The sequence below is a fragment of the Protopterus annectens genome, chromosome 9.part0 (genome assembly GCF_019279795.1).
Source record: "Protopterus annectens isolate FY-2018-M chromosome 9.part0, PAN1.0, whole genome shotgun sequence".
Taxonomy (NCBI): domain Eukaryota; kingdom Metazoa; phylum Chordata; order Ceratodontiformes; family Protopteridae; genus Protopterus; species Protopterus annectens.
Genome location: NC_056743.1, coordinates 486381797 through 486399947, shown reverse-complemented (window position 1 = coordinate 486399947; position 18151 = coordinate 486381797). Strand labels below are relative to the sequence as shown.

The window sequence follows — 18151 nt, the reverse complement described above, 5'->3', positions numbered from 1 at the left end:
TTATTTAGCATCACCTGTAGTTTACATGGCTGTTAATAAGTGAACCTGAAGCAGTCGGTGGTTAAAAGTATATCAGAGTAGGGGTCTCTGTGCTGTTTGTTAGGATTTCTCTGCTTCACTGGTAAGGAAATGGTAGATTAATAACTGGTAGCCAGTAGTACCTTTAGCTTGACAGAGGGACTATTCCCAATGAATTGAGAAGGTTAGTTGGGAAAGAGAAGACAGAAACTTGAGTATTTGTAGCAGTTTATGGTCCAGTTGCAGTACTTTAGTTCCAGTTGGGCAGGTGGCTCTTTATCCATATGAAAGGTAGGTGAGAATCTGTAATAAGATGGTCATTATAGATGCAGAAGGTGTTGAACTGAGGCATGTTCTTTGCATAAGTCAAGAGAAGCACAGGTTAGTTTCCCATTGTCCAAGTTCTTGCAGGTATTGTTAGAGTTCAGTTACTGTGTCCTTTCCTGAAAGCCTGGGGTTGGTTGTTTAGAGTTCAGGCATGTAGAAAGCTAGCAAGAGATGTGTGTCTGCAAGAAAAGAGTGATAGGGTGGTATAAGGCAGAGCTGGGGGAAAGACTTTATTTTTTTTTTGGAGATTACTGTGAAAGATATGCATGATATCACTGACAGTAAGTCAGCACCATTTTGGAGAGGCTGTAAGAAAGTATTGCAAAAATTAAGGAATATTAGAGTAAGATGGTCCATTAAATACAGTATCACCACCAGTATAGCAGTTTCTGTAACTGATGGCGGTCATTCTCACTGCGGCAGCAGCCATTTGGCTGTATGGGTTGTATCATGCCTGGTGTAGAGCTACTGGCCAGCTTCACAAAGCTCTGGCTCCCTTCCACACCTACACTCTGGCTGATGATTGTCTAGCTCCATGGAGGGAAATCAGCAGTCCATTTGTGTGTGAAACGTTTGTACTTTTCTTGCCACCTTGAGATGAAGCAGTTCTGAAGTGTCAAAAGCAGCAGTCTGATTCAAGCTTCATTTCTGGCAGTCCCACAGGGGAACATAGGAAATATTACCCTTTTAAGACTATTTTTTTTCTAACTAAATGTGGAATTTCCTTTAAGAAATTCAGTGTTTTTTAACAATATTCGAAGATTCTCATCCGAAATTGCTGTTTTTAGCATAGGGCTTATTTACCACAAAAATTATACCCCAGTTTGTCTCTTTTGGCTTTTCCCGTTTAGGGGTCGCCACAGCGGAACTCCGGTCCGCTAATGATTGGTAGTGGATTTTTACGTACCGGGTTTCCAGCCCTGACGCACAACCTTCAACAAAGGCACGCCCCATTCACGTATGCCTCCACACAGATGATGCACTAGCTGAGAATCGAACGGGACAACGTCTTGCTATGAGGTGACAACGCTACCGCAGCACCACCACCGCAGTAATTAGACCCCAGTAGTAAAAAAAAAAAAAAATTACTGCTTGTGAAAACTTTGAACTATTTGTGTAAGTTTAAAGATTGGGAAGTGTTTTCAGGACAGAAAACTTTTTTTATGTTTAATGTTTGTGTACACTGTGTGAAAAGTTACCTAGTATATTTTCTGTCAGTCCACTTCTGTTAGTTCTTCACTTCTGATGGGGATTTTTATGTACTGCTTGTGTTTTTACTTCTGAAAGGTGACTGTATGGGGAAGTGTAAATGTGTATCCTGCTTGTGACCACAACTTGCCTTATGACAGACTAGTTCTAGCTGTCCTCCCTACCTTGGCTGCAGCAGGGACACTCACTTCACTCTTGTTGGCTCTTCTGTAAGAGCTATACTGTGCTGTACCACCACCTTCTTCTTTCGGCTTTTCCCGGTTAGGGGTTGCCGCAGTGCAACTCTGGTCCGCTAATGATTGGCAGTAGATTTTTACGGTGCCGAGGTGCCAGCTCGATGCCCAGCAAAAGCACGTCCTACGCATGTCTTTCGAATGCCACTCTACCGCGGGGAGGACATGCAGACTCGACACAGAAGGCGCTCCAGCCGAGATTCGAATGGGAGAACCTCTTGCTGTGAGGCGACAACACTACCGTTGCACCACTGTGGCTTTATACTGTGCTGTACCTAAAAAGGAATAAAAAAGATACACTAAAGAGCGCTTGCCCCCCAAAGTGGGTTCGGCTGTGTCACAGCCATTAGTAGGTGACTCGGTAGTAACCAACCATTGTTCCTCAAACCACTCACTTGCTTCTCAGGATTCTTCTGTCCCTTCAGCTAGAATTTACTAGAGGTCAGTCATATCTTCTGTGGCTGTTCCAGTGTCTGATCTGGGCATGGGCAAACTATCATTTTTGGGTCTGGGAGACACACTTTGGAGGTGGTGCTTGATTTGCCCAGGGGAAGAGACCTCATGACAGGGGCAAAGTGCCATCCCTTAGTCAGTCTTCTTCCAGTCATTCTTGCAAAAAGAGGTTAGACATTTCTGATCTGAAGACACTGTATCTTAGTAAACATGATTTTCTTATCTAAACCAGGCAATTTTTATAGGCTATTAATCCTGGTAGTCAGAAATCCTTATCTGAGGGTAGTACTAGTGAAGAAATTCCTGAGGAATGTTTGTCAGAGTATTCTGATTTTGATACTTACAGAGCATCTTCTATACTTTCCCAAGCCCAAAACTCCATTTCTATGGAAATTTGCTCTTCCCTACCTCCCCTGGAAAATAATTCCTTTTTCTCAGACTATTTTGAAAATGAAAGAGGTGTTTTTGTCAGAACAAGTGCATCTTCCAAATGAACTGAGGAAATATGTTACAAGTGGATGCAACTCATTCTACACCCATCCCTTCTGTTTTAACCAGCATTGGATGATGATTAATGCTGCCTGTAAATAACCCTGTTGGCTATCAGTTCCCCCCAAAAAGTTAAATAGCTTGAGGTACTTTATAAAAGTCTAACAAATTCTTCTAGTCTTGGATCAGATCCAGCTGCCTTTTCAACCTCTGCCAGTTGAAAATAGACTTGGTCAATATTAACCCTTCCCCTGTCGAAGAAGGTAAAATATTGGTCAGATTTGATAAGGGAATTTTCCATTTTAACATTCAGAATTAACTACCACCAAACACATATGAATAAGTTTATTCTTAGCTGTTTCGATAGATTGAGGGAATATTCTGTTATGCTTCCTTCAGAATGTAACTCCTTTGTGAATCTTCTTATTTTGTATCTGTCCCAGGTATGCTAAACATGCTTTGAAGAGTGTGTGTGATTGTGCAGGTAATGTGGCTGAGCTACTGCTAAAATTTTGACAAAGTATGCCTGTGTACATAACCAAACATTTGCTGATGAAGTAAAATAAGAAAGTTTAAATTCTATCCCATATGGGCCCACCAGTAAGTCAAGGTCATATTTGTCTGATTTATGGGTCCTTCAGGTGTGTGTAACATCACAGGTCCTGGCACTGGAGAGACAGCTTCCAGTCTGAGTGTGGAGTCTCTGTGACCAACTATAGAATCGCCTATGACTAAAACATTTCCTTGTGTGGATACTGATTTGTGTATCTGATATGCTTAAGCATGCTTACCTGTTCACTCTTTTTGGTGAGCTGAGTGGAGTTGCTTTGTGTGAGTGAAGTTATAGGTGTTGCCTTGTGTGCTGGAGGTTGGGGGTATTTTAGTTTGTGTTCTATGAGGTTTTGGCAAAATTTTCTGTACTGTCCCAGTGTATGGTAGGGGCCTAGCAATATGCTGTGATTTATGTAATTTGTTCAGGTACAATGCTTATGGATAATGGACTGTCGTTAGAAGATTGCCTCAGTTTCTTAAATAATTCAATTTCTTGATGGTTGTACTATCAGCTGGTAATAGCAGTGAGCATTCAATAAACATGAAGTGGTTCCTTCATCGTCTTAGAACATCAAATGCAATCAGAATGGCCCAGGTTAGGATGTGAGCCGAATGTTTGTTTATTGCATTTGTTGACCGGGAAAGTTCACTGGGCCTAGGAAGAGCCCATTTTCATTGGAGGCCCGGGGAGAAAAGCTCCACAGTATTACATAAACTCCAGTAATACATAAGTAATGGAACAATGTTGATACATACAAAATTAAAAAAAGAAGTTGAAACATAGGGCAATGTCATTCCATTAATTGCATACAAAAATCCTAAAACTGTGTTAATGTGTAGGATCAAGCATTATGGGCAGTAGTGTGACATAGGAGGAAAAGTAGAGGCAGAAGTGACAATGTATTACAGACACCTGTAGATGTTTAAGTTAAGTTCTAAGGTGAGCAGAGTTGACTTCTGGGTAGAAGGCTGGTGATAGGTCAAAGTTAGTCGAGGTGACAGAAATGAGTCAGAGAGGTGCAACGGAGAAGAGAGGAGTGAGAAGGAAATCGGGTGCTGGGGTTATTTGGTGAGGTACAGGATCATAGCCAGTGAGAGGAAAATATAATTTGAGGGATTTTTTGAAGGAAGCAGGATTACTGATTGTCCTGAGTGAAGGAGGAAGATTGTTCCATAACTTAGTGATAGAATGAGAGTACAGCATTTGGCCAGCTGAGAGTTTGTTTCTCAATGGATACTATTTTGTTTTCAGACCCGAGATGGCGATTGGAGTAGTACATGGCAAGTATGGATATGAGGGAAGGGCAGCTTTCAAGTTGAAAGATTATCTTGTGGGCTGTAGTTAATTGTAGGTAAGTAAGGTGGTGGGGGAATTCTAGCCACTTTAGTTGATGCAGAGATAAGCAATGGTGGGTAGAATATTTTGCGCTTGTAGCAAATTTAGCAACTTTGTTGTGACAAGAGTCCAGCTTATTTTTTAAGGAAGATTGCAGGTTGGTGAAGATGGGGGCTCCATATAGAAGGGTTGGAAGTAGGTAGGATGAGGCTAAGGTCTTTTTTGCAGAAAGACTGAGGAAATAATTGTGCCTATATAAGGCACTCACTCAGCTTTTGATTTTTTTTTTTTATGTTGTGGATATGAAGATCAAAAGTTAGTTTATCATTAATGATGACACCTAGCAATTTGGTACTAGGGACAACTTCAATGATAGTGTTATTATGGGAACTAAAATTAAATAGAGTCTTATCAACGAGGCTAGATTTTGTGGGGGTAAATAATATAGTTTTGTCTTATTGAGGTTAAGAGCAAGGTGATTCTGGGACATCCAGTGCTCCGTAGAGGTAAATGCTTCTTGGGTAAGATGCTGTAATTCAGTGACAGATTTTGAGGAGCAGATGATAGTGGAGTCCTCTGCATATTGGATGACAGTACTGTGTGTTACAGTATTATGAAAGTTATTGACAAATATACTGAAAAGGAGAGGACCCAGAATTGAGCCTTGAAAGAACATCTGTGTTAGTAGTAATGAAAGGAGAGGAGGAGTGCTGCCATCTGGTAGATTGCTGCTTATTGCTGAGATAGTTGGTAAACCACTGTAGGGTGGAGGGATATGGGCTAAGGCAAGAGAGTTTAGTAAGCAGTAGAGAGTGGGAAATGGTGTCAAATGCCTTTGATAAATCAAGAAAGAGTGCAGAAACTAAGGAGCTAGCATCACAAGCTCTATTTACTGTGTCTAAGAAGGAAATGAGGGCTGTATTAGTGCTATGTCCAGGCCTAAAACCATGTTGAGTGGGGGAAAACTATTGGTGTTTTACTAGATGACTTATGAGCTGTGGCTTGCATCATGCCAGACAAAGGCAACTGACTACTTACTTCAAACTGATGACAACAAAAACCCAGTCTTCTACAAGACAAATTCTGCAGGCTCTGGGCTTCATGGCATCCTGCATCCTACTAATTCCATATGCAAGACTGTATATGAGGAAACTTCAATAATACCTAAAGTTTATGGAGCCAACAATCACACAGTCTGGAAACAATGATTCCTCTCATTTCCTGCCTGCAACAGGAGTTTCTTTGGTGGGCAAAGGCCTGTTACCAAAACATGGGACGACCCTTCACTCTACCTCCTGCCAGGCAAACCTTAACAGATGCTACAGATTATGCCTGGGGGGCCCACATGGCAGGAAGATGCATTCAGGGCATATGGGCACCAAAACAAATGCATCTGCATATCAACCAGAAAGAGATGCTCGCTGTTCAAAATGCCCTAACAGCCTTCAAGGACTTACTTCATCCAGGACAATGACTGATAAAGATGGACAACACCACAGTCGTGGTATATAAACAAGCAAGGGGGCACACACTCATACCCCTCTTTGCAGATTAGCCATGGCACTGTGGGACACAGCTTTGACCTACCAAATACATCTTCAAGCTCAATTCCTGCCAGGAAAACAAAACACACTGGCAGACGATTTAAGCAGAAACCTTATGGGCCCTCACGAGTGAAAACTAAATCCACAAGTCTTCAGAATAACAGAGAAATGGGGGAGCCCAGACATAGATATAGTTGCCTCTCTTCAAAATTATCAATTGAAAAGATTCTGCACAAGGACTTATCACAGACCAGCATGGAAAGTGGACACCCTATCCTTCAGTTGGAAAAACCTATCAGTTTACGCCTTTCCTGCTGACAAATGGAAGAGATTCTGTGCTTGGAATCAAGCACAAGGAACTGATAAAGCAGAACCACATATTCCTCAGATATTACAATACTTAACTGAGATGCTTGACAAAGGCCTATCTTTCTCATCAATCAAAATCCATGCCTCTGCCATTTCGGCTCATTACAATACATAGCCACCAATCTTTTCTCATCCTTTACTAAAGCAGTATCTTAGAGAAGCCAAAAATTTAAGGCCTCCTAGACGATCACCATTACCTGCATGGGACCTCAGTTATGTGTTGGAAAAGCTCACCCTGCCTCCATTTGAACCAGCTGCTACCACTGATATAAAGTTCTTATTATGGAAGACAGCTCTGCTACTAGCAATTACTTCAGCAAGAAGAGTTTCAGAGCTACAGGCCCTCATGGCTGTAGAGCCATTTATCATATTTTACCCAGACAGGGTGTCTGAGGACAAATCCTACTTTTATGCCTAAGGTGGTTTCCAGTGTGGCTCTTAACCAAACAATTCATCTGCCAACTTTTTATCCCAATTCACAGAACAAAGGGGAGAGAATTCTGCATTTCTTGGACGTACACAGACAGCTAAGATTCTACTTGGGCAGGACTAAAGCTCTAAGAAAAACTGAGCAATTACTTGTGTCATATGCTGCAGGATCAGAAGGAAAGGCAGGCCATTTCAAAGCAGACAATTTCAAAGTGGATAAGCCACTGCATCCATTTCTGCTACTTACACTATGGTAAACCTGTGCCCAAGGGCATTAGGTCTCATTCCACCAGAGCTGCAGCTACTTCAGCAGCCTTTCTCAGAGGAGTACCAACCAAAGACATTCTAGAGGCTGCTACTTGGAGTTCTGTTCACACCTTTGCAAAGCATTACCATTTGCCTCTCTACTCTAAGTCCAGGGCAGGCTTTGCCACTGCAGTGCTGCAGGGCCGTCTCCCAACAATAGCTTTGGGGATTCTACACTGCAACAGTGAAACACGAAGAACATAGTACAGTTGTGTACACCTACCGTAAATGTAGATGTTAGAGTGTATTCACTGTTGCAGTCCAGGTTACCCTCCCACCATCCCCCTGTCATTCTACAGTTTATCTTTCCTTCTCTGTCTTCTACACCCTATGTGGTGTATTTGCTTGTAGATGTAGGTAAAGTTTATATTGATGCGTGTATGTATGTATGTATGTGTGTATATATATATATATATATATATATATATATATATATATAGATGTGTGTGTGTAAATATATATATATATATATAATATATATATATATAGACATGTATATAGATAGATATAGATAGATATATATATATAAATATATAGATATATATATATATATATATATATATAGATATGTATATATACATATATATATACAGAGATATATATATATGTATATAGATATATATAGCTATATATATATATATATATATATATATATATATATATATAGATATATATAGCTATATATAGATATAGCTATATATATATATATATATAGATCTAGATATATAGATATATATATATATATATATATATATATATATATATATATATATATATATATATATATATATAAAGATTGCTACCTTTTTGGGGGCACCTGACATCGGGGCAAGAAAAACTAAAGAAAATGGTGTTGGCTGCATGTTTTATACCCCTGACGACCTGACGTCATAGAAGAGAAGACAGCAACCGGGGCAGGACCCAACACTTTGGAATTTGGGCCGACTGAGGGCAACCTGCCAGCAGATTACCCAAATGTAATGACTGCAACAGTGAATACACTCTAACATCTACATTTATGATAAGTGCACACAACTGTACTTGCCAGGTCTGGTAATATCAGAAATTAGTTGGGAGTAAATGTTAAGGTTTGTATTTGTAGAGGGGTTTTTATTGGAGATGTCAAGCCAGTTGATATTAACATCACCTAGAATGATGGTTTCATTTATGTTATTGTTTGTCCAGGCTAGAATATCTTCAAGACTTGGAGGATTGTTGCCTGGGGAGATGTATATTACTATGATGCAAAGGCTTTTACAGTTATTGAGTTTGAGAAAGGCAACTAATAGGTCTACAGAGGGAAAGGAGAGAACTGGTTTAAGAAATATGGAATAACAGTGTAGGTGCTAGGGAATAGTAAGGCGACATCTCCACCTTTTTTGTGGAGTCTGTCAGTTCTGAGGCAGGAGTAATTTGGGGGTAGAAATTCCGAATCTTTAATATATGGCTTTAGCCATGTTTTTGTGATGGTAGTAAAATCTGGTTTATATTGACTTAGCCATGCATGCAGTTGGGGAATTTTGTTCCTAACGCTTTGACAATTAATAGTGGTGAAGTTTTGGCATTTCGTGGAGTAGGGAGAATTCTGAGAAGAGGGGAAGGGTCTGGGTAAGGATGTATATCACCACAAAGGACTAGGTTACAGAGAGTAGAGAAATTACTAGGGAGGGGCTTATTTTTTGATGTTGCTGGAGTATTTATGTACATGATAGCAAGGAGGGTTATGTTGTGTGGAGAGCAGGGTCTGTTTCTTTTGTAGGATTATATCAGTTTGATACAGACTAGAACCAATTACAGTATAACTGGGGAGGGTGTGAAAGTTGGGTGATATAGTGGGAGAAAGTCAGGAAGGTAGGTGGGTTGTATGAAATGACGATAGTCTTAATAGGGTAGAGAGGTAGAAAGTAAACGTGAAGAGAAAGATATTGAAAAAAAGAGGCATAGCTGTGCAGTATTAAATATGGGTGGTCAAGGTGAAAGTTGAGTATGAGTGGGGTATATTGGTAATGTTGCAGGAGTTTAAGGCAGTTCAGGATGTATCAGGGTATACTGGTCTATCTGGATTCCTGAAAGGAGAGTTCAGTTATGTGTTGTCAGAGGGGGTAATTGGGATGCTTGTTATCAAATAGGTGGGCTGTGTTCGTCAGAGAGAAACATTTATTAAATGTGATAGGATGGAGAGACTATATTCCCCTAATGTTAAGGTTTACTTGCATATGATTTCTCTTTGGATGTTTTGTCAGCTTTCTTACAATTCACCACTTAAATTAAGAGGGATAGGATGTAGTTATTCCCTAGTCTGTAATATGCAAGGGGAAGGTAGTAAATACACACACATATATATATATATATATATATATATATCTATATCTAATCTATATATATATATATATATATATGTGTGTGTGTGTGTGTATGTATGTGTATATATATATATATATATATATATATATATATATATATATATATAGATATAGATCATCCACAACTATTTCATATATATCCAGTTATATGTAAAAGAATTACCATGTAGATTTAAATATGGTTGCAATGTCTTGATAAATAGTTGAAAAACTATAAGAATACAATAGCCGAGTCAGTAGTTGAAAATAGTTATAGCCTCAAAAAATCAACGGATAATTCACTGACAAAAATAAATCGCATATACTTATATTATTTGAAATTGTCCCACTAGTCCATTTGTAGAAACCAGGATCAAAAGTATAAATTCCCCAAGGATCACGACTGTCGTCATAAAAAAAAAATGTGATACTGTTAGGCCCAAAAACGGAGAAATGTAGGTTTACAGTGCGCATCGGTAGGTATATTCACATCGCAGCCAGATCTAACAACCTCTTGAAACATATAAATCCATCCGTTAAACACAGTATATACCCCCAAAACTCAAACATATAGCCCCAAAGTAAATAAAATATGAAAAACACTCGTGACTGAAGGATACAGTCAAATGGTCTTTTGCTTCACGAACTACAACATGCACTACACACAAAAGGTGTTTAGCTCACATAATATACATCCGTCCATACACGCTAAAAAGTCATCTCCCAACTGGAGAATGAAAAAAAAAATTTGTCTTTGCCCACACGGATATAAACCGTCAACTTCTGGCTCAAGATGTCTCTCCCGAGAGAGAAAAAAAATGCCCAAATCAATAAGTGCACAGCAAGAGTTTCTCCCGACTGGAGAAAAAACACATTTAGAAGCTGTTTTCAGCCCAGCAGCACAGTTAACGGACTTTCACCACAGTTAACTGCTCCATTTTCAGCCCAGCAGCACAGTTAATAGAATATATGGCAAGAAAAAGAATATCGAACCACTTTTTTTTTTTTTTTTACTTTATTCTCTTTGTTCACTTCATTCTCTCTTCAAAAGCAGGTAGTTTGCATATAACAAACTTCTTCCTGGCTTCTGCACTCAGGCTGCTGCAGTCAAGTGTGGAGGACAGAGGCTTGTGTAGTACTGTGGGGATGAGAGTCTTTTTTTATAGTAGAGGCTAAATATTTATGGATGAAGCATTTAAGGTGATGCTGTGAAGTTAGTTTATAGGATAAGGTGATCTGTTGATACTTCGTGAAAGGACAGATTTTGCTCCTGCCTGTTGCTGCTGGTCTCACAACAGCTTCACAGAACTGGGGATCAATCTGTTTTTATTCCTTCTTTTACCAGGAGGACAGTAGTAACATTAATTCCAATGAGCATTTCTGGCCTACATGGTGATGAATTCTTGTACCTAGGATGAAAGTGCTCATTTGTTTTGTGAGTAAAAGTGTCTTTATCACATCTGAACTTTGGATGTTCTTCATGTTTCACTGTTGCAGTCATTACATTTGGGTTATCTGCTTGCACGTAGCCCTCAGTCAGCCTGATGAAGAAAGTCTTGGGTCGCATTGGTTGCTTTCTCTTCTTCCGTGATGTCAGGTCGTCAGGGGTATAAAACATGTAGCTGACGTCATTACATCAGTCTTTCTTGCCGTGCGGTGCCCGAAGCAGAGGCAGTTCGCAAGTGCCGGTCGGCCAACTCCTGAAATTTTCATTTTCGAGTTTCAGAACTGAAGTCTTCGACTAAAAGCTAAGTGTCCCGTTGAGGAAAATTTTTCTTGCTCTAAACCGATGTCAGTAAAAGTAAATAATTGCATTTCTTGTGGCAAGCAAATACCTCAAAGATTTTCATTTGCACTGTATTCCTTGCCTAGGCCCTGACCACGATGTACCTTGCTGTCGGTTTTGTGCCTTATTTAAACCACGAACTGTCTGTCATCGGTATATTTGCGCTTCTAAATTTTTTTGTGCTCTGTTCAATTATCCTGATATGTCTTTGGTAAGCCATCCGACTACCGACATTCCAAAGAAATGCAAAGATAGACAGAGACAGGCCACCCAGTTGGCCGGTGCTCAGTGAGGTGCTTTCGCAGCCCCTGATACCCCCTACTTCAGATTCGAAGGCCTCTACTGAGACCCATTCGGAGTCTGGTATGCCGTGAGATGCTTCAACTGTGGAACCTGTGGATGTCTCTACCTTGGATGGGTCCGGAGCCGCTGTGCAGGCACTGGCTTCTGAGGTTGTATTCAGGCCTACTGATTTGCATATTAAACTGGCACCATCTTCTTCAAGGCCTAAAACAAGAACCATGCCTAGAAAACTGACGCCCAGACGCAAGGCCGCTATGCCTAAAGAACAAATGATAAGAATGACTGAAGACTTTATTACTTTAATCAGGGGAAGCCAACCATCCCCCTCTAAGAGACCTAGGACTGAGTTTGCTTATGATACTTCTGACCAGGATTCTGAAATTTCTGTTACCTCTGATGACCAGGATTTACCCTTGTCTACCTATGAGGATTCTGATGCTGAGGACTCTAATTCCTCTGCCCCCCCCCCAGAGCAGTCCTCTTTTGGTGAAACCTTGCATACTCTCAGGGAGCTTTTTCATTGGGAAAGTCAGGATTTCTCTAATTCTAAAAAGAGGCTTTGGGATTTCTTACTCCTGCCCCAGCACAGGCCTTTAGCTATACCTCCTATACTGGACATTGTTGACTATGCCTTTTTGGAATCTAGCATGGCCCCTGACTCTCTACCTTCTGCTTCCAGAAAACCTGATAGATATTACAGGGTTCCTGACTCTCACGAGTTCCTTTCCAAAACTCCTGCTGCGGATCCTGAAACCATTTCACAGGGACCCAAGGGCATTAAAGCTACTACTGCCAAAAATCCTACCCCCTCTGATAGAGACTCCAGGGTGCTGGATAGATGGGGTAAGAAGGTATACACTTCTGCAGCTTTGGCCATTAGGGCCTTGAATTGCCAGTTTCATATGTTAAAGTATCAGCTGCATATTATTGGATTGCTTGAACAGAAAATGATGTTGTCTCCTGATTGTGCTGAAAATAAGGATTTCAAGGATTTTATGCATTCTGCTGAACAAGTTGGTAAGCATACATTGCAATGTGGTTGCGGTAACTGGGTCTGTACTTAGAAGGCATGCTTGGCTTAAGGAGCAATCCTTGCCAGATCATGTTAAAGTGAAATTACTGGATGCTCCCTTAAACCAGGGCCACCTGTTTGGCAACAAGGCAGAAGAAGTTCTTTAAAAGATGGAGGAAAAAACTAAATCTATGGTAAACTGGTAAAGACTTTTTACAAGTACAACCTCCAAGATTTAGTAGGCATTGGCCTTCTAAGAATTGGTCCTTTCCTGCCTCTTCCAGACCTTCTGTCCAAAACCAGATCCAGCAGAGCACCCAGGCTTCAGCCCCAGGGGCGCACAGGACTAAGCAGTGGGGGGCCTCCACTTCCAAATTTGGGAGTAATAAACCTCCCCCGTATGGTATTCTGTCTCAAAAGACTTCTTTTTAAAACTTCCAAGCAGTTCTCAATTGACTGCCCCTTTGGGGGGGGGGGGGAAAGATTGCACTTCATGTAAAGAACTTGGGGACTCATTACCCAGGACAAATGGGTTTTAATTATAGTGTCCCAAGGATACAGATTTCACTTCCACACGTCGCCAACTCCAAGCGGTTGGCTGGATCTACCTCCAAAGCAGTGGGCAGAGACCCAAAAGCAAGTACTCTCTCTCTCTCTTAAGCATAGGGGCTATTCAACTGGTACCAGAAGAGAAAAATGGACAAGGTTTCTACTCAAGATTTTTCCTGGTACCCAGAAAAGACAATTCATGGCGTCTTATCCTGGACCTGCCTACTCTAAACACCTTTTTGGTGATTCCAAAATTCAAGATGCTGACTCTTCACCAGTTGCTTCCTATGCTAAGCAAAGATGCCTGGTTGGCAACACTAAATTTAAAGGAAGCATACTTGCACATCCCAGTCAGGGAATCTTGCAAAAGATACCTACGCTTCAAAGCAGGCTACACACACTATCCGTTCTCTGCACTGCCCTTTGTCTTATCGACTGCACCCAGGGTACTCTCAAAGTGCCTAGCTCCAGTCATTGCATTTTGCTGGCAAAGAAATATTCAAATATACCAATACCTGGACGATTGTCTAATTCGGGCAGAAAACCAGGACATACTTTTGAATCATCTGGCTTTTGTACAGAGGGTGCTAACTTGTCTGGGGTACACCATAAACAAAAAGAAATCACACCTGGTACCCTGTCAACAAATTATATTCCTGGGAGCAAGCTTGAATAGAACTTCCCAGATGGCTTTCCTCACGCCAGAGAAACAAATTCACTTTAAACAAGTGGTCACAAAAACCTTATCTGCAAGGCAAATACTACAAGCCTTGGGATTCGTGGCCTCCTGCATTCTTCTAATTCCATATGCAAGACTGCATATGAGGAAACTACATTGGTATGTAGAAAGCCTATGGTGTCAAAATTCTCAGGATCTAGAAGCAATGATTCCTATCATTCCTTGTCTACGCCTAGAGTTCCTTTGGTGGGCAGAGGCTTGCCACCAAAACAAGGGACTGCCATTCACACTACCCCCTGCCTCCCAATCCCTAACAACTGACACATCAGACTATGCATGGGGGGCACACCTGGCAGGGAAGTGCATTCAGGGCAAATGGAACACAATTAAAATGCACCTTCACATCAATCATAAAGAAATGTTAGCTGTACAGAATGCTCGGACAGTCTTCAAGGACCACATTCTTCCAGGACAATTAATGGTAAAGATGGACAACACCACTGTTATGTGGTACATAAACAGGCCGGGAGGTACACATTCTTACCCCCTCTGCAGACTAGCCATGGCATTGTGGAACACAGCCTTGAGCTACCAAGTAAATCTACAAGCTCAGTTCCTGCCAGGAAATCTAAATACACTGGCAGATGGACTAGGCAGGACCCACATGAGTGAAAACTGGAACCACGGATTTTTAGCATGTTGACAAGCAAATGGGGGAGCCCAGATATAGACCTGTTTGCCTCCCCTCAGAACTATCAATTGGAAAAATGTTGTGCAACGACTCCCCACAGACAAGCTTGGAAAGTGGATGCTCTGTCCTTCAGCTGATATCAGTTTATGCCTCTCCTCCTCCTCTACTCTCCAAAGTACTACTAAAGTTCAAACAAGACAAACCAAAGATGATTTTGATTGCACCAGCCTGGCCACGCCAACACTGGTGTACCCCCTCCTGCGCAGTGTGTCACTGTTGGCCCCATGGCACCTGCCTCAGACTCCTACCCTGCTGTCACAGCAGGAGAACCAGATTCTGCACCCTCAGCTTCAAACACTGAACCTAGCAGCCTGGCTAATTACCTAAGCTTTCCTTTACCATCCCTCAGTAAACCAGTGATGGATGTCATTTTAGAGGCAAGGAGGCCTAGTACTAGAAAATCTTATGCTGAAAAATGGAAAAGATTCTGTGCCTGGAACCAGTCTCAAGGGATGAGCACAGCAGTGCCCAATTTAACTCAGATTTTACAGTACTTAACTGAGATGCTTCACAAGGGCCTGTCTTTTTCTATAATAAAAATTCATGCCTCAGCCATTTCAGCTCATTATAACACAGAACCGCCCCTCTTCTCTCTTCCACTGCTCAAGCAGTTCCTCAGAGGGGCCAAACATTTAATACCACCCAGGAGAGCTCCAACTCTAGCCTGGGACCTTAACTTTGTATTGGAGAAACTCACCCTTCCTCCTTTCGAGCCAGCTGCTACTGCAGATTGAAAATTCCTTTCTTGGAAAACCGCTTCCCTTTTAGCCGTCACTTCAGCAAGAAGGGTATCTGAATTACAGGCCCTTATGGCAGTGGAGCCTTTCATCATCTTTCATGCGGATAGGTTTCCCTCGGGACCAATCCCTCTTTCATGCCAAAGGTGGTATCCAGTGTGGCCTTCAATCAGTCCATTCATTTGCCTACCTTCTTTCCTAATCCACAGAACAAAGGGAAATGGATACTGCACTCCTTAGATGTGCACAGACAACTTTAGATTCTACTTGGACAGGTCTAAGCCTCTAAGGAAATCTGAACAGCTGCTGGTGGCATTTGCTGCAGGGACAGAGGGGAAGGCTATTTCAAAGCGAACTGTCTCCAAATGGATAGGCCATTGCATTCACTTCTACTATAAGCACTATGGAAAACCTGTCCCACAAGGGATCAGATTCCACTCAACCAGGGCTGCATCTACCTCTACAGCTTTTCTCAGAGGCGTACCTACCAGGGACATCCTAGAAGCTGCTACCTGGAGTTCTGTACATACTTTCACCAAGCATTACCATTTGCCGTTTTTCTCTAAATCCACAGCTGGCTTTGCCACTGCAGTTTTGTAGGACCTTATAGCTGGTCCTAATGCTATCTTAATTCCTCCTCCCATCCTTAGCTTTGGGAATCTACCCAAATGTAATGACTGGAACAATGAAACACGAAGAACATAGTACAGTTGTGTACACTTACCATAAGTGTAGATGTTCGAGTGTATTCACTGTTGCAGTCCTGGTTACCCTCCCTCCATCCCCCTGACTTAATTCGGCTATGCATCATCTCTCCTTTTCAATGCTTAAAAGCTTTTTGGTGTTTTGCTTTTTTGTTTGAGGTATAACCTTATATATTTATAGATTTAATTGCTTCCTATTAAGGGGGCACCCGACATCTGGGGCAAGAAAAACTGATGTAATGACATCGGCTGCATGTTTTATACCCCTGACAACCTGACGTCACAGAAGAAGAGACATCAACCGATGCAGGACCCAAGACTTTGTTAATCAGGCCGACTGAGGGCTACCTGCAAGCAGATAACCCAAATGTAATGACTGCAACAGTGAATACACTCGAACATCTACATTTATGGTAAGTGTACACAACTGTACTTTGTTTTTTCTCCCACCAGTTATCACGTTTTTTTTGTTGCAATTGTGATAAAGCTTTGTTGCTAGTAAATTGTTGTAAAATGTAGCTAAGAGTTTCCTAATCCATTATGTGGTTGCGAAGAACATTGATAATAGTTCCTGTGAAGCATAAACTGGACAAGATAAATGCATATGGTAGATAAGCTGATCCATTAGCATCTGTCAAGCAAAAGGATGATTGATTTAAGGTAGGACTGGAAGTAACTGGATAAATAGCATGGTTGCCAGTGACCAAAGAAAATTTGAAACTGTAAGGTGTACAGTCTGTGATCTGGAGTTCAGAATGCTTCAGGATAAACAAGGAAAGGCTCTCCAGAGTGGAAGTCTGCTGTTAGGAAAAAATAACTACAACCATCATTTTCATTTAGTGTACAGATAATTTGTATACAATGTTTTCTTCTAAAACTGGTAAAGGTATCTAATCGCTTGAGGAAGAACATTTTGACAAGAATGCACAAGTCACATTTGGGAAGTAAAGAAAGAGAATGTGAATGCAATTTGTTGCACTGTGCAGACATGTCAATGTAGATTGAGCAAGAAGTGAAAGAATCCTTCTTTGTATAATGCGTAATACTATTCCAGGAGAAGAGATGGTATTTTGTTGCGTTCCATAAAAACCATGGAGTAAAGTTGGAGCAGATTTTTGGAGGAGGACTAATTTTCTAAGCATTTTGCAACAAGACCCATGATCTACACGCAACTCTTGCGCACTAATCCATCCGACATACTTATAGGTACTGAAGCTTAGCTAAAGTCAGAAAAAAATTGAAACGAAGTACCCCCCCCCCAAAAAAAAAGATATAACACTGTCAGGTCAGACAGACTAACAAAAAGAGGAAACAGAGTAACAGTAATTTTTAAAAACACTCAAGTAATCCAGCATCCTCAAACCACCCCATAGTTTCAAAATGCTGGAATTCTCATTACGTAACACTCAGTAACAATAAATCTGTCTGCCTAGTAGGATTATACATTCCCCCCTGAAACCATGTAGCCACAATTGAAGTCCTTCAGTGACTATCCCAGTATAAAAATAGAGACTGTAATCTTAGTTGACTGGAAACAGATGTCAGATATCTCACCGGACCTAAACCTGCGTGGATTTTGACTATTATATGTCACTGCCAGGACCTACAAAATATCTAGCATAGAAACCACACAAGATTGGATTCTTTCAAATAAGCTGCAAAACATCAGCGTCACCGGAAACTTGGACATCATTAGTGACCATCTGTCCACCTATGCTGTCAGACAGCTGTTAACATTTCAAAACCAAGTAATATACAAACAAGTCAAAGGAAAAAAAATTGCTGTCCAGGGCCAAGAAGGAGCAGGTGCCAAGTTGGAAGCAATCTCTCCTTTGTCTGAACAAGCAGATAAAGGTCACTGGTGAAATCCTCTAAGGCTAACCAAGTCCAAATTGGCCACGTCCATCAAGGACAGTCACAAGGCTGCCTTCACATATGTCTGCAATCTCAAAGGCAACACCCAAATCTGCTCTGAACTGGTGGTGAATAACACCACATACACAAATGCCATAGATATAGCCAA

At 41.2% G+C, this 18151-nt stretch overlaps 1 protein-coding gene across 4 annotated transcripts in view; it reads left to right on the top strand.

Moving 5' to 3' along the window:
• Nucleotides 1-18151, top strand: part of LOC122811288 (golgin subfamily A member 7) — a 435299-nt gene that overhangs the window by 38542 nt on the left and 378606 nt on the right. The gene's annotated exons all lie outside the window — the stretch shown is intronic.